We start from the raw sequence: 24,062 nt of genomic DNA on the forward strand, positions 1-24,062 counted from the left end.
ACCTAAGGCTATACTTATATAGAGTAGCTATCGGTATACTATTTGTTATATTTATAAAGTGATGCAGTAGCCTAGAAAAGTATAGCCTATTCTTTTGAATTCTGGTAACCATTACTGTTGAAAACTGTAGCCTTTGGTCCTAAATAGCATCACTTAAAAAGCGCACCCTATTCTCAAAGGCCAGAAGCGTAGCCTTTGATACAGAAAAGCGTAGCCTTTGAGAATAAACAGCACTGGTATAGGCATCTCCCAGAAAAGCATCTCCAAAGTCTAAAAGGCGTAGCCTTTGCCTAAAGCATAATTTTTTTTTTCACTTTTTGCTACACTTTTCAAGTGTACCTGAATATGTGTTGTTCTTGTAGTGTTATCTCCCATACATAAATTTGCAACATATTATAACTTCTATTTACATGTATAACAAGCTATTTTATATGTAATAACCTTGTTTTTAGAGAAAGGAGGTATTTTTCTAAAGAAATAAATTTTTTTCGAAAGTTTAGTGAAGTAGACACCTCTACTGCACAAGTACTACATCATTAAATACCTCTACTGCATCTTCATGCATCTCACCACATCATCAGTTATCAAACTAGTGAAAAATTGTATTTTAGAGCTGGCTTCGCCTGGAAATTTCGAAAATTCGAATGACATGGTTATATTCCGTTTAACGAGCCAATTTCTAATATGCAGGAAAATAAATAATTTTTTTTATAATATTATTTTAACCTATCCAAAATCTACTAGCATGATATATTGCCGGCACTCACCGATGAACTTAACTATGCTAATGTATTATCATAGATCTTTTATCTCTAAGATAATCATGTTACTACTTACTAGTATCATTTATACTAGTAGTTCATATATTTATCTCTAGAAATGTAATTACTAGTGATCTAATACACCTAACTTTAGTAATTATCTCCCGAATAATATTTTATTATTAATTTTTGGATGAATCACCTTATAACTCCCATGGTCCACAAGTTTTCAGCCACATATTTCTTCTTATTTATCTCTAGGAGTGTAATTACTTGCGTTTTAATACAACTTTAGTCATTATATCCTAAAAAATATTTTAACTTAATTTCTTGGTGACTAAGCTCCAAAAGCCATAACCCCCTCCCCCAAAATGACACCACCAGCTTCATTTCTCCTTTTTCCTTGGTCTAGAACTCTTGAGAAAAAATCTAGAAACTCTATGGATCCTCCAAGCTTCAAGGTTCGATTCTTGAGCTCTAAAACTCCTACAAAAAATCTAAACCGATTAAAGTATTCTTCTCATCTTTCTCTTCACTGTCATACCAGATTTTATAAGGTATGATGAAGTATTTTGGTTGTTCTTCTTCCTTGAAGTTTTGGCCATGAGAAAACATGGAAAAACTTGATGTTATTGTTGTTCTTTCTCAGGAAATCATATCTAGAAGCCTTATGGAGCAAAAAACAATCAATTTCAGTTTGAAAAAGGTGAGTAAATTCTTCTTGAATTCTTGATAAAGGTTCAACCTTCATGGTATTTTTGAATTAAAAGTTGTTTTTGATTGAAAACTAGGAAAAAAGTGAGCTAGAAATCACCTAGAGAAACCGATTTTTAGAGCTGTTTTAAAGAGGTAAAGTTTGATAAATTAATCATAAATTAATTGTGTTCTTGATGTTGGATTATTATATGATTGTTTGATACTTGAAATTGAGTGGTTATGTGATGTTTTAATGATGTTTTTATATGGGAAACAAGCTTACAAATCATTGGATTCATGAAGCTCCATGGCTGCTGGAAAACCATGCTTCATGGAGCTCATTTCAAGCTTGTTTAATGTGTTTTTTATGAAGGTTTGGTGGATGGAGTTGGTGTTAAGAAAATGACAAAAACTGGTTACCGAAAAGCATGAAAAATGTATTAAGAATCAAGGTGAAAATGATGAAGAATCATAGTTACAAATTCGGTTTTTAATTAAGAAAGAACAACAACTTGATTTATTTTAGGGATACAATAGTAAATAAATAAAAGATTGAAGTTAAAATAGTAATTTCCAAAGCATAGGGATATTTTGGATATTAAGTAAAAATTTAGGGAAAAAATAAAAATTCATAAAAATATATAGAAATATTTTGGTCATTATAAAAAAATATAGGGGTATTTCGATCATTATTTAAAAATGTTAGGACAGAAATATAAATATAAAAAAATTAGGATTAAAATATAAGTAGATAAAAATTCTAGGATCAAACTGCAATTTATAAAAGTTTAAAGATAAAATAATATTAAACGAGTTTTAGTAATAAAATATTATATAATATTATTTTATTGATAATATTAAAATATTAATAATAATAATAATAATATAATAATAGAGAGACAAAATAATATTTTTAAAAGTCTTAGAAAGACCGTTTGAAACCCATAATCTAAAGGTTCTCTTCATAAAAAGCTAAAAGTGAGATTAGAGAAGAGTATAAAGATTAATTAAGACACTAAAAGAGAACAAAGAAAAGGACATAGTCATCTAATAAATATATATAAAAAAAGAGAATGAGAATTGGTAACTGAAAGGAGTGGATAAGGAAGATAAAAAGAGAAAGAAATTGAAAAAGGTTTACAAAAGAAAAAATTTAAAAGGTATTGTGGGAATGCCTACAATTGAAAACTGTTTTTTAGGGGTACGCATATTAAAGTCAATTGATGTGGTTACGGCCATTTGACTTAAAGTTAACTGATGAGGCTTCGATCATACGACTGGTATGCAAGTGATGCAATGGAAAAGCCATATTTAGGATTTGTTCCTAGGTAATGTTGGGTTGCAGTCTTGCATGTAGTCAACCAGCACATGAGCTCATGGCCTCCATAGGATAGACATGTATCATCATTGTTTGCGCATATTCTTCTGTTTGTATTCTATGTGATATTTTTCTGTATTTTCTGTTTGTTTATTCTTTTTGTATTCTGCTATTTGTCTGCTAAACAACAAAGAATTAATGAACCTAACCTGTAACCCAGACCTTACTAAGAACCCCAAGTTCTTACCCCAACTCTTTCTTACAAATGGAGACAGGAGTTCTTTTCCTTAAGCTACTGGAGGTGCAGAGGACAATGTTCGCCTTTTGATAACATGCAGCTTGGTCTGAGTTTTGAAGACCTAGAATATATTTTCTCTCGCTTTTGAAGTCTAGAGAGATTAAGTGAGTATAAAGTCTAGGCCAGCTTGGGTACCAACTTAAGGACTTCTTGAACATGTTAGGGCCTAAGATGTTATATATATGTGTGTGTATATATTTATTATCTAGCTACTTCTTGGAGTGTCTTAATTGAGATCTAAACACTGCTAACGGCTGGATGACCGAGTACTATTAACTCACACGAGATGTATATATATGTGTGTGGTTGCTTATAATTGTTCTGTCTATTATTATTTACTATTCACTGCATGCTCTGCTTATTTGTCTCATGTTGTTAGGGTATTTTTGAGATATATTTGGCATGAATGTCTATGAGCGCTCATTTTAAAAACTATTGTGCTTAACTTGAGATATTAACACTGATGGATAAGACCTCAATGGCTACGAATATGCATAGTTTAATTGAATAAGGAATTCTGAATGACAAATTGGTATAAGGCACAACTATCTTCATGGTTATTATGATCTCTGTGGCTATGGCTATGTGAGATATAGTTACTGTACGAAACAGACTATTTTCCTCGTTAAGATGACTTGAAGAAAACAGATCACTTGAAGATAGATCTTTTGCAATTTCTTGCACTTGAATCAAATTTTAAAGGCAAAATTTTCTTTAAGGATGGTGAAATGTAATGACCAAGTTTTTAGTGAAACGAAACCTTTTCCTTAAGAAATAATTTTTTTTTCGAAAGTTCAGTGAAGCAGGCACCTCTACTGCACAAGCACTACATCATCAAGCACCTCGCCATATCATCAGTTATTAAACTAGTGAAAAACTACGTTTTAGAGCCGCTTTGACTAGAAATTTCAAAAATCTGAATACACTGTTAGATTCCGTTTAAGGAACCAATTTTGAAAACGCAAGAAAACAAATAAATAATATTTTATTATAATATTATTTTAACCGGATCCAAAATCTACTGACACGGTATAATGCCAGCACTCTCCGATAAACTTAGTTATGCTAATGTATTATTATAGATTTTTTTTATCTCCAAGATAATCATGTTACTAGTATTATTTATACTAGTAGCTCATATATTTACTTCTGGGAGTGTAATTACAAGTGATCTATTACACCTAGCTTTAGTAATTATCTCCCGAATGATATTTTATTATTAAATTTTGGATAAAACACCGTATAACTCTCATGGTTCTCAAGTTCTCAGCCACATATTTCTTATTGTTTATCTCTAGGACTGTAATTACTTGTATTCTAACACATATAATTTAAGCAATTATCTCCTAGAAGATATTTTAACTTAATTTCTTGGTGACTAAGCACCAAAAGCCACAGCCCCATCCCCCAAAGTGACACCACCAGCTTCATTTCTCCTTCTTCTTTGGTTTAGAACTCTTGAGAAAAAAATCTAGAAATTCCATGGATCCTCCAAGCTTTAAGGTTCGGTTTCTTGAGCTCTAAAATTCCGACAAAAAATCTAAAATGATTAAAGTATTCTTCTCATTTTTCTATTCATTTTCATACCAGATTTTATAAGGTAAGATGGAGTATTTTGGTTATTCTCCTTTCTTGAAGTTTCGGCTATGAGAACCTAGGGAAGGAACTTGATGTTCTTGATGTTCTTGCTTAGAAAATCATATCTAAAAGCCTTGTAGAGCAAGAAACCATCAACTTCAGCTTGAGAAAGGTGAAGAAATCCTTCTTGAATTCTTGATGAAGGTTCGGCTTTTATGGTATTTTTGAATTAAAAGTTGTTTCTAATTGAAACCTAGGAAGAAAGTGAGCTAGAAACCACCCAGAGAAACCAATTTTTGGAGTTGTTTTAAAGAGATAAGGTTTGATAAATTAATTATGAATTAATTGTATTTTTTATATTGGATTATTATATGATTTTTTAATGCTTGAAATTGAGTGGTTATATGATGTTTTAATCATGTTTTTATGCGAAAAACAAGCTTAGAAATCAATGGATTCATGAAGCCCCATGGCTGTTGGGAAACCGTGTTTCATGGGGCTAGTTTCAAGCTTGTTTAATGCGTTTTGATGAAGGTTTGGTGGCCGGAGTTGGTGTTAAGAAATGACAAAAGTTGGTTACCGAAAAGCTTAAAAACATATTAAGAATCAAGGTAAAAACCATAAAGAATCATAGTTACAAATTTAGTTTCTAATTAAGCAAGAACAACAACATGATTTTATTTTAGAGATACAATAGTAAATAAATAAAAGATTGAGGTTAAAATGGTAATTTTCAAAACTTAGGAATATTTTGGATATTAAGAAAAAAGTTCAGGGACAAAACGAGAATTTCATAAAAAAGTGTATGAGTATTTTAGTCATTATGAAAAAATATAGGGATTTTGACGTTGGAATTTTTGCCAATAAAGAATTTCATAAAAACAGTCGCGTTGTAGATATAGTCTCTAAACCGACAGAAATCCCTTCGTGCAAACGTTTTGGTTGTCACAAGTAACAAACCCCTTTAAAAATTGTTAACCGAGTATTTAAACATCGGGTCGTCTTCTCAAGGAATTGCAGGGAGGTATGTTCTTATTATTGGTTATGAAAAAGTGTGTTTGGGGTTTTGGATTAAGGTAAAAGGTTAGTTGGGCAATGGGCACAGGTATATTTTCAAAGCAATAAAAGTAAATGAATGACTGTAAAATAAACTCTTGGCAAGGTGTAAGAATTGGAAGTCCTATCCTAGTTATCCTTATCAATTGTGATGAGAATTGGATTTTTCTCCCACTTTGTTAACCTCTAACTATGAAGGTAAGTTAAGTGGATAAATTAATTCTGATTCCTCAAGTCCTAGTCTTTCCTTGGAAAAGGCCAAAGTTATTGGAATATGAATTAATGAAATGAAGAAATCCAATTTTTAATCAACAATGAGTTTGATAACTCTAGAGTCACCAATTATTCAACCAAAGCCAAAAGGGAAACAGGAAAATCCAAATTATTTATATAAATAAAAGACAGCAATCATAGATCTGAAATATCTCAAATAACATTAATTTAAAAGAGTAACATGGAAGAGTTCATAAATTAAATTGGGATAAATAAAAATAAAGAACCTGGGATTGAGAGTCACTCCTAAAACTAAGAGAAGTCCTAAATCCTAATCCTAAGAGAGAGAGGAGAGAACCTCTCTAACTAAAAACTACATCTAAAAAATATGAAAAGTGAATTATGAGAGCATAATTATGAATGGATGCATTCCCCCACTTTATAGCCTCTAATCTGTGTTCTCTGGGCTGAAAACTGGGTCAGAAACAGCCCAGAAGTCACTTCCAGCGCTTTCTGGTCTGTACAGGTCGCGGAAAAGTGACGTGGCCGCATGGCTCATGCGGCCGCGCGGGTTGCGTTCCTGCCAGGTCACGCATCCGCGTGACTCACGCGTTCGCGTCACCTGGCATCGGAGCAGCTATGGCAAATTATATATCAAATCGAAGTCCCGGATGTTAGCTTTCCAACGCAACTGGAACCGTGTCGTTTGAACCTCTGTAGCTAAAGTTATAGCCGTTTGAGTGCGAAGAGGTCAGGCTAGACAGCTTAGCAATTTCTCCAACTTATTGTATTCCTTCCACTTTTGCATGCTTCCTTTCCATCCTCTGAGACATTCCTGCCTTGTAATATCTGAAAACACTTAACACACATATCAAGGCATCTAATGGTAATAAGAGAGGATTAATAATAAGCAAATATAAGTCCAAAGAAGCATGTTTTCAATCAAAGCACAAAATCAGGAAGGAAAATATAAAACATGCAAATAGTATGAATAAGTGGGTAAAGAGTTGATAAAAACCACTCAATTGAGCACAAGATAAATCATAAATTAGTGGTTTATCAACCTCCCCACACTTAAACATTAGCATGTCCTCATGCTAAGCTCAAGAGAAGCTATAAAGATGAAGAGGAATGATAGAATGTATGAGATGCAACCTATGAATGCAACTAAATGCAACATGCTTCTACCTACTTGGTTAAAAGTAAACAATTCTTTTAAGAACATATATGAACTGGATTTCACTAATTCAAATCATAAAAATGAAGTACAAATAGACTTGCAAGGAGAAAATAGCTCATGAAAGCCGGGAACAAGGGATTGAGCATCGAACCCTCACTGGTAGTGTATACACTCTAATCACTTAAGTGTTTAAGGTTCGATTCTCTCAATTCTCTACTAACCTTGCTTTCTAAAGCTTGTTTTTCTTCTACCAATCAACAAAAATTTAATGCATAAATGCACATATCAAGAGGTCTTTTAGGGGTTGTAATGGAGTTAGGGTCAAGGTAGGATTGTATTTAGCCAAGTGGACTAAAATCTGAATCCTTAATTAACTGAAACTTTCCCACCTAACTTAAACAATCCATGTAATCATAATACAACATCTAACCATCCATTAACCATGTTTTCCACATATTCATGCATTCTAATTTCAAGTACAGTACATATGCATTGCCTTTACTACTTACTTTGGGGCATTTTGTCCCCTTTTTCTTATTTGCTCTTTTTCTCTTCTTTTTTTTCAATGCATATGATTAAATTATTGGATGCATGAATCATGTCCTAAACATTTCTTTCACATTTTCAGAAAATTCTAACATACTCAATTCTCAAACCAAATGTTTCCAAATTCACTTCCCCACACTTAATTCATGAGCACTCTCACTAGTCTAAGCTAACCAAGGATTCAAATTAAGGATATTATTATTTTCCGCTTAGAGTTAATGATGTGCTAAAGTAAAGAATAAAGGAGTATAATAGGCTCAACATTAGTTTGCAAGGTATAATGAAAGGTAAGGCCATATGCATATGTAAGCTCAGTGAAACAAATACCTCAATCATGTAAGTGCATGCATACATCAAATAATGGAAATATAGAAGTAACAAGTAAGCAAGACAAAGATCACAATTTTAGAGAGAAAAATACATACTAAAACAAAATTTTGGTTGATAAAATGCAACCAATCAAATAGGCTCAAATTCTCACTAGTTTTATGTGTTCGAACTCTAAACCATGTTCCAAAATAATATTTCTTCAAACAAGTGTAACATTAAATTTTATTCAAATTAGTGAAATGCTCTAAAAGGTTTCTTGAAAAAGAAAATATTACTTTAACCAAGTGGTAAAATATGCAAAAATCAAACAAGTATGCAAATGCAACAACTAATCTACAAAGAAAATTTAAACATTGGTGTTTGAGACAAGAAAGTACTAACCCATGGAGATCGGTATCGACATCCCCACACTTAAAGATTGCACCGTCCTCGGTGCATGCTGAGATGTGCAGGTGGACGGGTTGTTCCAACTGATGCCTTTTTTCAAGGATTGTGCAGATGGACTTGTTTGTCTCCCCATGTAAACGTCTTCCGGTTCCCCTCCGGGTGGCCATCCTGAAAGAAAAAGGGAAGAAAAGTAACCCAGAAATAAAGATAAGAAAATAAATAAAGTATGTGTAGGGTAATGCCAAATGATAAGGGTCTCATTTACATGGAAGCTTCAACATGTACGTGAGAAAATAAGAGAAGTCATGGCATACCAGTGGTATAAAATTTGTAACATAGGGGAGGAGAGTGGGTAATGGAAGTATCAATACAAGTTCATGCCAATGCAAATGGAGTGCAAGTATCATAAAAGATTGGCATTGGCAGATAATTAATATCATCCCACAGTGTAAAACAAGTTACCAAAATAAATTTAAGAAAAGATGCAACAGTAGAATAAGAAATTTTTTTTAACACCAATGGAAAAATAAAAAAAATTCAAAAAAGAAAATAAAAACAATATGCACAAAATTAAGATGCGATGAATGAGATATGCAAATAAATTAAGTAAAATAAAATAAAAGATAAGAAGAATGAAAAGGGAAAGAAGTAAAGTAAGAAAGAAAGAAGAAAGAAGAAAAGATAGAAGAAATTAGGATTGGGGAAGAAAAGATAAGATATTTGGCAAATTAGGATAAGCTGTGCGGCGCAAGCGACGCGGACGCGTGGAACACGCGGTCGCGCGACTTGCGCTGATACTGATTGACGCGATCGCGTCGGTCACGCGGTCGCGTGACATAATTCATGCGACTGGCGCGAGGGCAGCCTCGCGCTCGCACAACTCTCTGTTCAAATTATTATTAGTGCCAAATTTTAAGTGACGCGATCGCATGGGGCATGCGATCGCATGAGTGGACTCTAGAAGAATGTGACGCGGTCGCGTGGGTCACGCGGCCGCGTGGATAGAGTTGTGCGTTCAGCACCAATCCGGCACCACTCTAGCACAATAATTGGTTGTGCACCCTTTTACGTCGAAATCTTGGTCACGCGGCCGCGTGGGTCACGCGGTCGCGTGGGAGGCCATTATTCCCATATGACGCGGTCGCATTAGTGACGCGGTCGCGTGGGATGATTTATGCCATTGGCACGCCTCCTGCCACGCTCCAGCGTGACTCTCTGTTCATTTTTATTTTCTCCCATCTCCTTGCGACGCGGATGCGTCGCTGATGCGGTTGCGTCGCGTGGCCCTTTTTTTTATATATATATGCAAGTATGCAGTATGCAATGCTAATATGAATGTTATGCAAAATTCCAGGTTCAATACAATAAAATAAAATAAAACTTGAAAACAAATAAAACTGAATAAAAATGAAAAATGAACGACCATACCATGGTGGGTTGTCTCCCACCTAGCACTTTTAGTTATAGTCCTTAAGTTGGACATTTGATGAGCTTCCTGCTAGGGTGGCTTGTGCTTGTATTGATCCAGGAATCCCCACCAATGTTTGTATCTCCAGTAACCTCCGGGGTCCCAGACTAAGCACGTAAAGCCCTAACGAAGCTTCAAACAAATTCTTAGGCTCCTGGGGTGACAAATGTCAGAACAGATTCCAGGATCCCAAACCTTACCTTTACACCCATTTTTGTCTTGATCTGCATTTTTCCAGCCGGGTGAAAGGTGATCTGAATTCTCACTGTAGCGACCGAACAGCTTCCTAGACCCATTCAGTTGAGCTCTATACCAACCTTTGCGTTTAAACTTAAAGCTTCCAACCATAATGAACCTTGCAGGACAATTCTTTCCACTGGCCATCTTCCGCTTACTCTTAATGTCACAAAGAGCTCTAAGTTGACCATCCGTTTCCAGTAGCCCGTATTCAAGTGGAATTAGAAAGCTAAGGAATATGAATTTCACCCACTTGAATGTTGTGAAGGATGATGGTAACTTAGGGGGAGGTGTTTCTAATGAACGTGCAAGCTCCACTCCATTATGCTCTTCTTCGACATCTTCCACCTCTTGGCAATCTTCTTCAATATCAACCTCTTCCTCTTGGTGGATTTCTTCCAATTCAATCTCTTCTTCAGTGTTCACCAAGGGCAAGGGAGGTTGTGCTTCTTCTTCTGTAATCTCCATGTCAAGTCCAATGGGAGAGGATTCAAATGTAGATAAGAATTCGTTAATGATTGAATCCATCTCTTGATCGTCTCCTTCAAAGTCTTCAACCATGATATGCTTTGGAGGTTGTACACCCTCCTCAACATCAGCTTCAATCGTCTTTGAAGGATGCTCTATAACTTGACTTTCCCATGGAGGTTCAGCATCTCCTAAGTCTTCAACCACTGCCTCCTCTTCTTCTTCAATAATTCCGGCTTCCTCCACTTGTTCCAATACAAAGCCATGTTCCTCGTTGTCCTCTGGAGTTTCTAGTATCTCCTTCATACTACGTTCTTCATTAGATTGCCCACATGAAGCCATGGGGGTTCCTTGAGTATCCAAACATCGGGAAGCTGATTGCTTTAACTTCTCCACTATTGCTTGCTCCAGTTGATGAAGGATTACAGTACATTGTTTCATTGATTCTTCGAGGCTAACCTGTGATTCTGACTTTGATGGATATGGGTAATGTGTATGGAGGAGTGGTGGTTTGTGGGAGTAATTGGATTGGTATTGGGGTGGTTCTATATATGGTTCATATGGCTTATAAGGTGGTTGGTATGGTGGTTGACGGTTAGGGTCATATGGAGGTGAATGGCGGAAAGGGGCTCGTGAGTCTGGCGGTTCAAAGTTATGTTGAGAGGATGGTCTATAGGCACGGGGTGGGACTTGTTCGTAGTTACAAGGTTGTCCACCATATCTTTCAGTTGGGTTTGCATTGTAGAATGGTCGTTGTCCATGATATCTTGGAGGGTGTTGTTGCCTAAAGGGTTGATTAGATCCTCTTGGCTCCATCCATCCTTGATTGGTCTGACCTTGATGCATATTCCTGCTACGGTTTCTATTTCCTTCAACAAAGTTAGAACCAAACTCATAGCGAGAGGGGTGAGAATTCATAATAGTTATCAGAAATAAGGGGAAAACAGAGAAAACAAATAAACAAGTAAAAGAAAAATATTTTTTTTGAAAAATATTTACAATAACCAATAATAAGGCACACGTTTGCAATTCCCTGGCAACGGCGCCATTTTGACGTTGGGATTTTTGCCAGTAAAGAATTTCATAAAAACAGTCGCGTTGTAGATATAGTCTCTAAACCGACAGAAATCCCTTCGTGCAAACGTTTTAGTTGTCACAAGTAACAAACCCCTTTAAAAATTGTTAACCGAGTATTTAAACCTCGGGTCGTCTTCTCAAGGAATTGTAGGGAGGTATGTTCTTATTATTGGTTATGAAAAAGTGTGTTTGGGGTTTTGGATTAAGGTAAAAGGTTAGTTGGGCAATGGACACAGGTATATTTTCAAAGCAATAAAAGTAAATGAATGACTGTAAAATAAACTCTTGGCAAGGTGTAAGAACTGGAAGTCCTATCCTAGTTATCCTTATCAATTGTGATGAGAATTGGATTTTTCTCCCACTTTGTTAACCTCTAACTATGAAGGTAAGTTAAGTGGATAAATTAATTCTGATTCCTCAAGTCCTAGTCTTTCCTTGGAAAAGGCCAGAGTTATTGGAATATGAATTAATGAAATAAAGAAATCCAATTTTCAATCAACAATGAGTTTGATAACTCTAGAGTCACCAATTATTCAACCAAAGCTAAAAGGGAAACAGGAAAATCCAAATTATTTATATAAATAAAAGACAGCAATCATAGATCTGAAATATCTCAAATAACATTAATTTAAAAGAGTAATCTGTAACATGGAAGAGTTCATAAATTAAATTGGGATAAATAAAAATAAAGAACATGGGATTGAGAGTCTCTCCTAAAACTAAGAGAAGTCCTAAATCCTAATCCTAAGAGAGAGAGGAGAGAGCATAATTATGAATGGATGCATTCTTCCACTTTATAGCCTCTAATCTGTGTTCTCTGGGCCGAAAACTGGGTCAGAAATAGCCCAGAAGTCACTTCCAGCGCTTTCTGGTCCATACAGGTTGCGAAAACGTGACGCGGCCGCATGGCTCACGCGGCCGCGCGGGTTGCGTTCCTGCCAGGTCATGCGTCCGCGTGACTCACGCGTTCGCATCGCCTGGCGTCGGGGCAGCTATGGCAAATTATATATCAAATCGAAGCCCCGGACGTTAGCTTTCCAACGCAACTAGAACTGCATCGTTTGGACCTCTGTAGCTAAAGTTATAGCCGTTTGAGTGCGAAGAGGTCAGGTTGGACAGCTTAGCAATTTCTCCAACTTATTGTATTCCTTCCACTTTTGTAATCTCTGAAAACACTTAACACACATATCAACGCATCTAATGGTAATAAGAGAGGATTAATAATAAGTAAATATAAGTCCAAAGAAGCATGTTTTCAATCAAAGCACAAAATCAGGAAAGAAAATATAAAACATGCAAATAGTATGAATAAGTGGGTAAAGAGTTAATAAAAACCACTCAATTGAGCACAAGATAAACCATAAAATAGTGGTTTATCAGGTATTTTGATAATTATGTAAAAGTATTAGGACAAAAATCTAAATATAAAAAAATTTAGAGATTAAAATATAAAAAGATAAAATTTTTAAGTCAAACTTCAAGTTCTAAAAATTTAAAAATAAAATAATATTAAATGAGTTTTAGTAATAAAATATTATATAATATTATTTTATTGATAATGTTAAAATAATAATAATATAACAATATAAAGGTAAAATAGTAATTTTATTAAAAGTCTTAGAAAGATAGTTTGAAGTCCAGAACTTAGAGTTTCTCTTTATAAAAGATCTAAGGTGAGATAAGAACAGAGTATAAAAATTAATTAAGACACTAAAAGAGAATAAACAAAAGGGCAAAGGCATCTAATAAATAAATAAAGAGATTGAGAACTGGTGACTAAAAAGAGTGACTAAAGAAGATAAATAGAGAAAGAAACTGAAAAAGGTTTTCAAAAAGGAAAATTTAAAACGTATTGTGGGAACGCTACAATTGTGAACTGTTTTTCAGGAGTACGCAGATTAAAGTCAACTAATGTGGTTTCAGCCATACGATTGGTATGCAATTGATGCAACATGTAATACCCTACCATACAGAACTTTACACTTAAATCGTAAATCTAAGGTGGCGAGGTATTACGACACCTAAAAAGAAGATACATACATAATATTTAAAGAATAATTATATAACTAGGAGCCCGCGAAAGAAAGATAAACAAAATCGAGTGCCGACATTCACATATGAAATGATAACATAAGAAGTGTTGAAAGGTACATACATAATAATTACTAGTCTCGACCTGCGAAGAAAAGGTCAGCTAGAATATTACAAACCAGAAAGTATACAAAATAGAAATCATGTTTCTCCACATAAAAATCTCTAAGAGAAAATATACAATAAGGCTTTCAAAAGTGGAGAAAATGCTAAGCAATTAAATAAATCTCAAAAGTAAAGTTTTCTTCGCTTCGCCAAACAGAATCCAGCACACTGAGCAAGGTGCATCACGCCCTGCATCTGAAAAATGAAAAATCAATGACGGATGAGAACCCAAAAGTTTTCAGTAGGGTAATAATTCCAAATAAAAACTATATAAAGAGATATGAACTCACTAGGCAATCCTAAAAGCTCCAACTTCACGGACGTTCAAGCCTAGGGTTTTAACTAATTCCCAACAGGGTTAAGTCACTAAGTCTCAGCTCCATAACTGCCTGTAGTCTCAATCATTTCCAATACAATCTCATCTATACTTCCAATATCTAATTCCTCAGCTCAGTAATTTCAATCACAAATAATAGCAATACAAGACAAATACAATTAGAGAGCAACTATGGCAAATATTTCAATTAGCAATCAAATAGAAATATACAGTTAGGCAAACAAAAAAAAATATGCACACTCAAACAATAGCAAACAAATGTGTAATACCCGGTCTAACCGAAATTAATTAAATAATGAGTTAAGTAGGAGTGAATATGGTTGGAATATTTGGCAATTGGAATTTGATGATTTAAATATGATTTTTGGATTCAGTGAATTTTTCCGAGTCGGAAGACATAGTTTTTTGCGTAAAAGCGCGCAGTGGAATTTTGACCGGCAGTACCAGCTGAGACCTGTCTGGTACTGCAGCTGAGAAAGTTGATTATGAGTAAATAAGATTAAGAAATGAGGAATTATAATTAGGGGAGGTAGAAATATTTGAAGTGCGATTTAGAGCGCTAATCTTAAAGGTTTTGGTCCAAAATTGGGCCAACGGACAAAAATAAGTGAACCGGGCCTAAGTGGGCCCAAGACCCAACATATATAAACATTAGTTATGAGCATTTCAGCTCATTTTACCCTAAAAAGAAGGGTTGGGGCGCTGAATTAAGAAGAGAGAAGAGAAGAGAGAAAACCTAACTCTCTTTGATCTTCAAACCACCATAACTTGAGCTACGGAGCTCCGATTGACGAGCCGTTTGCGGCCACGCGTCGCTCTTCTCATTCTCTACAATTCTATCTAAGTTTTGTGGTGAGTATTCCATTCATCTCTGCCCAGTTTTCGAAATTCCCCACTGTTACACGTTTTTGGGAAGTTAGTGTTGAAATCTTGTGATTTTGGGTGTTTAGGGATACTCCAACATGGATTCTAAGTGGGTTCTATCCCTACTTCATATGGGCTGAGGTAAGAAGTGCTCAAACCCTTGTGATTTATCATCTTTATGAGCCCTAGGTTGATGTATGTATGTAATATTGGTTATGTTAGTGCATTTGATGGTTTTGGTGCACAATTGGGAGATTGGTGTTGCTTGAGGAGCTTTGGTGAGGCTTGGAGCTAAGGTTGGTGGAGACTTCCAAAGAAGAGGCTCAATTGATTTGGCTACAAGAGGTACGGTTTAAGTTTCATTTAAGTACCGTGTGGTGTGATGAGAATTCCTAGGCTAGATGCCCCTAGGATTAAGTTTGGATTGTGTAAATGGTTGGTGCTAATATGCGTAGTTGGTATGTAATGTGAAATTAATGATTGGATTGAGAATTGTGTGGCCTTGTATGTTTGGTGTATTGAAAATTTGATGTATTGGGTAATGAGTATTGACTTGTGGTTTATGAATTTAAATTGTGAAATTGGGCCAGAGGCCGTAAATTTTGGGCCGGAGGCCGGTAAGAGGTAAGGAAGGTAAGTTGATGTGTGCATTGTATGATGACACAAGTGATTGTATGGATTTTAGATAATGAATATATGAATGATTGGGTTGGTTATTGAATAATGAGGTTTGAGGAGTTGAAGTATGGAAATTGGTAATTTTGGGTGAAATTGTATAGATGAGGTATGTTTGGTTTTGGTTGAGGTATGTTATGTGGTCATATATGTGATCATGATTATTGATGCCTTGATGGTATGATGATGCATAAGAGATATGTATGTTGTGGTATATACTTAAGAAATGATTAAGGTTGATTTGTGGGTGAAATCATGTGACAGTGAGTATAATATTGATTATGTGTAATGATGATTGATTGGAAATAGTATTGTTGGAAATTGGGATGAGGAAAGATGTATGACATGTTAATGTGTTTGTAATTTAGCCATTTGTTTGAGATGGGTAAAAATGGTTATATGGCAGTTTCGTGCATCGTGGTAAAGTGTTAATGTATGAGTTGAGGAGGCTTGATGTTGATTTTGGTATATTTTGATTGATTTCAAAAAGGGTTGAAACTAGCATGTTTTGGTTGATTTTGAAAAGGGTTGAAAATGGCTTGTTTTGAAAAGGGCACTTTGTGGTTTTGTATGAAAAATATGGTTTTTGGGCATACTTTGACGGGACATAACTTGGACTACGGATCTCTGTTTTGTGCCAAATCTGTTTAGAAATGAAATTGGATCCGGGATGTCCATGTCATTCAAAAAACGGGTGAAAAACGATTTAAAACGAGAGAGTTATGTCCGTCGGAAGATTGGGGGTTGAATCTGTAAATTCTGCAGCTTTTAACTTAGAAAATTTTTTAGCAGAATGACCCTCCACGCGTAGGCGCACTTGGCGCGTACGCGTCGTTCTTCGAGAAGGCACCATTCACGCGAGCGCGTGGTGTGCGCGTGCGCGTCGATGCGCTGCACCCATTGCCCAGCCATTTTCCCGAGAGTTGTGCCAGAGTTGTGCCAGTCTTGTGCCTGGGGCGCAAGTGTACCCACGCGTACGCGTGGCTGACGCGTACGCGTCGTTATCTATTTTTCAATCCGCGCGTCCGCGTGAATGGCGCGTATGCGCCGATGAGTTTTGTGGCCATCCACGCGTGCGCGTGGAGTACGCGTACGCGTGGCCCTTTTTCATCCCAAAGTTGATTTTTGAGTATTAAAGGCCAAATCTCATACTTCTAAGCCTCCGATCTCACCCCTTATGTATTAAATCATTATGATATGCCTAGCAATGAGAAAGGAGCTAGGGGATGTGGTAACTTGCGAGTGAAGCAAGGGGAAAAGTTATGATCAATGATGATCAACGATGATTATATGAGATATGGAGAATGACGGTGGGAGTACCGTGTATGCCATGAGCCGAAGGGCTATATTTATTGATAAATGGCTGGTTCTTGATTGGACCATGAGCCGGATGGCTGAGTTATTGCCGGGTCACGGCAAAGCCATTATTGATTATGGCTGAGAATAATTGCATATATGATTAATGAATGAATGTGTTAAATGGATAATAGTGAAAGATGTTGAAATGTGATGTGTAACCCCGGGTAGTAGGCAGTGGCGTTGTCCACTTGCTCCGGGTATGAGATGGAAAAGGATGTTTATGATAAATGAGTTAATTATGGAGTTTTGAATGAATGTATTTGTGATACCTGGGTAGTAGTAAGGGTTGTGGTTCGTCCCACTTGCTCCAGGTTAATGTTTGAGATTTGATAACAATGAGGATTGATAATATGAATTGAGATTGAATGAATATATGTTTGAGATACCTCGGCAGTAGCAAGGGTTGTGGTTCGTCCCGCTTGCTCCGGGTTAATGCTTAAGATACCTGGGTAGTAGCAAGGGTTGTGGTTCGTCCCGCTTGCTCCGGGTTAATGCTTAAGATATCTGGGCAGTAGCAAGGGTTGTGGTTCGTCCCACTTGCTCCAGGTCAGAGATTGTGACGCCTGGGTAGTAGCCGCAGTAGTGGTTGTTCCACTGGCTCCAGGTTGAGCTGTTAAACACCCGCCTGGGTAGTAGCCGCAGTAGTGGTTGTTCCACTGGCTCTGGGCTGAGCGGGTAGTAGCAAGGGGGTTGTAGCTCAAACCTACTTGCTCCGCAAGGGGTGTTTCTGTCCATGGTTAGCTACCAGGACGTGTCGGGTTGGCTATATAACCGACAGATGATATCATCAGCCATAGGGCAGGCATACATCATTTGCATATGTTTGAATTGTTTGGGTTTGCCTATTTGTTTTGGATTTCTATCTCATATATGCTATGTTACCTGATTATGTGCTACTTGCTCTACTTGTACCTTATTTGTGTATTACTTGTCTGTATTGCTTGTGTTTGAACAATTGAGAGATCCCTCATGATGGTGTCGGTGGATGTTGGGGGCTGTTCTTGATGAGATGAATTGATAATGCGATTGCATGATGATGATGATTTTTGAATGAGATCATTTGAGCCCCCTGGGTAGACGCAGTGATGTGATTTCACTAGCTCCAGACGAGGGTATGATGTATTGATATAGAGTTGCTGAGACAGAACAACTGGTGATGGTTTTGCTTATGATTCTGAGTCTGATTCGTGTAAGAATCAGCGAGTTGGGAAACATGTGTAACATGAACTAGATTTAGTATCCCCTTACGGCAGATGCCTATTTATGGATTAGTGAGAATCTAGGCTGGATACTTGGTGAAAAGGAGTTTAGGATGCTTAGTGAGTTTTTATTGCAGTGCATTGATTTATTTGGCACTTTTACCGTACTGGGAACCCATGGGCCCGAGATTCTCATTCCGTATATATCTCTTGTTTTTCAGATACAGGTCCAGGTGCTCAGAAGTGAGCTGTGGTTCGTCTGAGAGCCGGCGAAGATCTTTATTTTCTCCACTTTGTGTTTTGCTTAGAATCTCTCCACCTTTGTTTTGAAGATATTATATTATGTGTTGAACTCTTTTGGAACTTGCCTATAGAGGCTCTTATGTTTCCTTTAGGAGAGATTAGGATGTACTGTTGTCAACTACTTTCATACTGTACCCTAGCCGGCCTAAACTTCGCGGGTCGCGACTAGTGGCTATTTACTTATGTTATATATATCTATCTGTTATCTATCTCTTAATCTCCGTTATGCCTTGTCCATATATCGCTTTCGGCTTCACGTTTTATCTTTTCGTTGTCGAATCGTGAGTGATACGTCTTCGCGATTTTATTTCTACTCTTTTCAGGCTCCTCGATTAATACTCCTTTCGAAATTACCTATGTTTATATATTAAAAATCCACCTGAGAGTCGTACCACCGTAATATCATTGACTTGTGACTCGAGCATAAGGATTTGAATATTAGGGTGTTACAAAATGCACATGATGCATGTATGTCCTACTGACTGTGAGCTCACTTGTCGGTTATAATGCCAAACCCGACACATCTGGTGGCACCCGGACATTGTCTTTCTGCTGCGCATCTCCAGGATGAAAAATTCCGAGGGAGAGTACCCTACCACCTTCCCCTATAGGTCGTGCCATATAAAACAATGGAGAGTATCATTTTACTCAACGGAGAGTGCCGTCTCACCTTGCAACCAGAGGAATGAGGGAAAAATTTTGAGGAAGAGTGTTCTACCACCTTTCCCACATCCGCACCACCACTCTCGCTGTGCGCATGACGAACCAACATCCCCACAATATCAATAATGCAAGTGGGATAAAACCTACGTCCTTGCCAATCAATAATCATCATCACTCACAAACATGCAAGCAGGAAAAAATCTCTGTCCTTGCCAACTCATAATCACGTTCAAACATAACCAAGATAATAATCATACCCAAAATTATCAATCAAAATCATAATTCATTATCTTCACATTGATCACAAGGATACTTATCCTAAAGCCGTGAGTGGGATAAAACTACCATCCTCACTGTGGGTAGGACGAACCACCATCCCCAAAACTACACTGCAACACTGAGCAAGCGGGACAAAATTCACGTCCTTGCATATACCAGGTGCAGATGTCTCATAAATTAAGTCTTTATCAGGGAATTATTCATTAAAATTCATCATATCTACCCCTAAAAACAAATATAATCCTTATCAACCAAATCCATTATCCTGAACAAATTCACCATTAATTGTAATCGCTAGTATATATATCTCATTCATAGTTTTTATCGTAAGCCTCATATAACCAGGAACAGATATACTCTTATGGATGTGGGGGTAAGCATCCCCACTACAATTTGGAATTTTATTGAGTAGTACATAATAATAATATTTATTTGCCCCCACTAAATTATTAAATTTGACCCCATAATAATTTTTTATTTAACTTTTGACACTTGATAGTCAATTTGAGAACTTCATATTAGATGTCCATTATAATGATCAATTTTCAGATTTAAATAAGATTGGTGTTCTTTTTTAAAAATCGACTCGAAAGAATATTATTTATCCATTTGTGTTTCTTCTTTTGAAATTAGCTTTAGTTTTTTCATAACAACTATACTAATTGAATGAACTTTTTTAACTATGAATATCATGAAGAGCTAATTGTATGAAAGTTAGGTTTTAAATAATTGTTTAACAACATATATATATATATATATATATATATATATATATATAAGATATTTTGATTATATTGTCAAGGTTTCAAAGTGTGAAATATAAAAAATTAAATTTTAAATTATATGTTAGTATTTAAATTATTATTCTAGTATTTTAATTTGTAATTAGATATTTTGAAACCTAATCATATTTTATAATAACAAAATATAACTATAACAACAATTATGCTACGTATATATAAAATAATCACTTGTACAGAATAAATCTTAAAATACAAATTTTGAAATACAAAATATACATTGAAAATAAGTTAAACAATATATGTATTTATACACAAATTCATAGTAGATAATTTGATAGCTAATCTTTTATGTAAACATAATATTTTTATTATACAAATTAGGAAAAGTATAGGTAAACAACGCCTAACCAACTAACTTTAAATAACTGCAATTAATGATTATTAATTTTATATTTTAGTATGGAGTATAATTCAAAAATGTTTGTTGGCTTGTTGTTGGTTAAATTTTCTGTTGGTTACCTAGCAGAATTGTAAAGATTATTATCATGTTATATATATTTCGCCCCCATTATCAAAATTTTTTAGATTCGTCACTGCATATAACCATCACTTTTTGACATAAGTCTCTAATCAAATTTTACTCAACCATAATTATAATCTCAACCAATTATAACCATATTTGTCTATCAATAAATCAATGTCATTATCTCGTGAGTAAGACTAAACCACTATCCTTACTGTAGGCAGGATGAACTACCATTTCCACAACTTTTCATCCGATTAACAAAGTATTTATCTGGGAATTTATCAATTCAATTCATTAGATATATCCATTCTATATTTAAAGCTTAAAAACTGATTATTGGGTGTCATATGGATGCTACATAGGGTCACAAGCTTGCCGGGAAGGTTAAACAGTAAAAAAACAACACTTTGCAGAAAACAAGTTGTGTGCGCACGCACAAATCAGCAAGCTTCTGTACATATGCACAAGTTCATTTTGAGTGTCTGTGCGCACGCACACATCAAAAAGTTTTTTGGTGTACTGCAAAATCTGTAATTTTTAGTTTTTAACACAGATTTTTAAACCTCTATAACTTTTGCTACAAAATTCATCTTTCCTTCATTCTTTGACGGTTTTAAACTGTGCTTTCGCATATTTAATTCAAGATAAATTTCATTCAATTTTAAGCTTTGAGCGCTAAATTATGGTCCATCGAAGTTGGTCAAAAATCACTTTTTACCCAAAATTCTGCATAACTCAATTTCATCTTTTTCTCAAATTTGCTTTTTTAAAACCAACCTAAACCAATTCTTATACATCCTCCCCACTCAATCATCAATCCCAAATCACATTCTAGCCATTCAAGACTTAAAACAACTAATTCCCATCAATTAACTATTTCCGATTTACATCAATTCCATTCAAAAACTATTAATCAATTCAATTCACACAATTCCATAATCCATATGGCTCAAACCAATTCCGCTATACTTACCAAGGATGCAACTTACCTAATCACGACCTCCGGCCCAATTTTTCTTATGAACCATCAATAGCAAATCAAGCTACACAATCATACTACATTATCCACTATAAACAATCACCAACAAATCACTCAACAATATCCATTTCAACAATTATTCCACATAAATTATTCAACTAAGCCAAGTTCAATCCATAACATCAAACATACCAATTCAACACTATCCTAAGGTCCTCTAACATAGGTTTTCACATAGCATTACATAATGTTTACCCAAAACTAAAACTCATACCTTCATTGACGGTAGTTTCCAACCTCGTGAACCTTTCCTTCCGGCCAATCCAAGCCTCCACCAACTTCTTACCAATCCAACCAAGCACTCAATTTGCATCAAATTAAACCAAGCATTTAAGCTACTCTATTCAATATAATTACATCAAATTCTCAATTGTTTATACAACATTTTTACACGCAATTGTGAAAAACAGGGAAAAAGAGTTCACTTACCTTGTTCTACATGATCTTGGGTCAAAATCCCGCTAGAGATTGTGCTTGAGCTTTCCCTAAATCATCAAAATCATAATGTTCAATATCCCACACTACCAAAATGTGAAATCAAGGAAAAAAACAAAAATGGGTCAGAGTTATTGCAAGTACTCACAGCAAAAGTTATATAAAAATGAAGACGATGATGATATGAATGTGTGGCTGCAAAGGAGTTTTCAATCAGAGCTACAATTTGTGAGAAAATTGGATTTGAGTGAGATGGTGAATAGTAAAATTGGGTTAGGGTTCTTTCCTTTCTTCTTTCTTCGTGGCTCTCTCTCCCTTTGGTGAATAGAATTGAAATTTTGTAAAATGAGGAGGGTGAGTCACGCCCTTTACCCCTTAAATGAGGGACAATTTTGTAATTTTTGCTCCTTGGCTCCACCTAGGACCAAAATCTTTAAGATAAGTGTTTTGGTTCATATCCTAAATATTTTTATGATCAATCCTATATTTTTACTTTTCTCATACGTAGTACTGGATAGGCTTAAGCATGTACAGTTAATTATAAGGAGAATTGAGTTAATTATGAACTTTGAATGAATATGAATCAATTATATGTTAATGAGATATTGAGGAATGACTTTAGGGATAGACGATTAATCCCTATCCGAGTTATGATTTTGTGCACAAATGAGTAATTCCTATCCGAGATGCGATTTTGAAGGTAGACGAGTAATTCCTATCCAAGTCATAGCTTGAGGATAGACGAGTAATCCCCACTCGTGTTGTGGTTTGAGGCACCTACCTGAGTAGACGAGTAATACCTATTATGGATTGGGTGAAACAACTGCATGGGAAGACGAGTAATATATATATTCCATGTTGTAGTGTTCTGTCTAGGGTTAGCTACCAGATATGTCGGGTTGTCTTTATAACTGACAGATAAGACTCATCATCCATAGGGCAAGTATTCATCATATGTATTTGTTTGTTTTGTTTGATTGTGCATTACTTGGGTTTACTATGTTTACTTGCTATATGTTTTACCTGCTGTAACTGCATCCTATTTTGTGTTTTGTTTGCTTGTATTGTTTGTCTGTGCAACTGAGAGATCCCTTATGCTGGTGGAGGTAATGTTGAGGGTTGTTCCACCGATATTTCAGAGGGCTGTAGGAGACAGAAAATGAATTGTAGGGTTAGAATTTAATGAAACAAAAAGTGAATAGTAGAGTTAGGATTAGATTCAGAACTTGTGAACCTTAGACAGTTACCTAATTTCTGGTTTAGTTTATTTCTTTAAGTTTAACTCTGAGTGTCGGGTTCTAGAATTTTCTCTGGCTTTTCCGGGACCTTATATATTATTTATGTGGGTACCATTACCATGCTGAGAACATCCGATTCTCATTATATATATATATATATATATATATATATATATATATATATATATATATATATATATATATATATTGTTGTTTTTCAGATGCAGGTCGAGATGTGCCTCGGTGAGCGTCTGAAGTTCCCTCTGCAAGCAAAGTTGGTTATTCTGGAATTATTGTATTTGTTTTATGCTTTGTATATATGTATATAGATTCTCCACCATGTATATATTATGTTTTGTCCCTCTTAGAGGCGGACTTGGAGAAATAGGTATTTTGTCATATATTTTGGGTTACTCTTTTAGGTTATATATATGTATATGTATACTCTGGTCGGCCTTTGCTTCGCAAGCTAGGCTAAGAGCTTGTTATTTGTATCTTTAGAACTCTAATCTTATATATATGTTATTTTTTCCGCTTGATGTTACCTACCTTTCCACATTTATTCGACTGTGAGTGATGCGATTTCTGTTTCA

The 24,062-nt window shown here is 35.6% G+C and overlaps 2 long non-coding RNA genes across 2 annotated transcripts; both read left to right on the forward strand.

Annotated features, from left to right (window-relative positions):
- Positions 1–1,044: 1,044 nt before the first annotated feature.
- LOC112697095 (uncharacterized) lies at positions 1,045–4,949 on the forward strand. The gene is made up of 4 exons (XR_011862528.1): positions 1,045–1,318; positions 1,411–1,467; positions 3,051–4,576; positions 4,664–4,949. It is a non-coding gene; the product is annotated as an uncharacterized lncRNA (long non-coding RNA).
- A 9,904-nt stretch (positions 4,950–14,853) lies between these two features.
- Positions 14,854–24,001, forward strand: LOC140173496 (uncharacterized). The gene is made up of 2 exons (XR_011862529.1): positions 14,854–15,355; positions 23,691–24,001. It is a non-coding gene; the product is annotated as an uncharacterized lncRNA (long non-coding RNA).
- Positions 24,002–24,062: the final 61 nt, after the last annotated feature.

The sequence above is a fragment of the Arachis hypogaea genome, chromosome 6 (genome assembly GCF_003086295.3).
Source record: "Arachis hypogaea cultivar Tifrunner chromosome 6, arahy.Tifrunner.gnm2.J5K5, whole genome shotgun sequence".
NCBI lineage: Eukaryota > Viridiplantae > Streptophyta > Magnoliopsida > Fabales > Fabaceae > Arachis > Arachis hypogaea.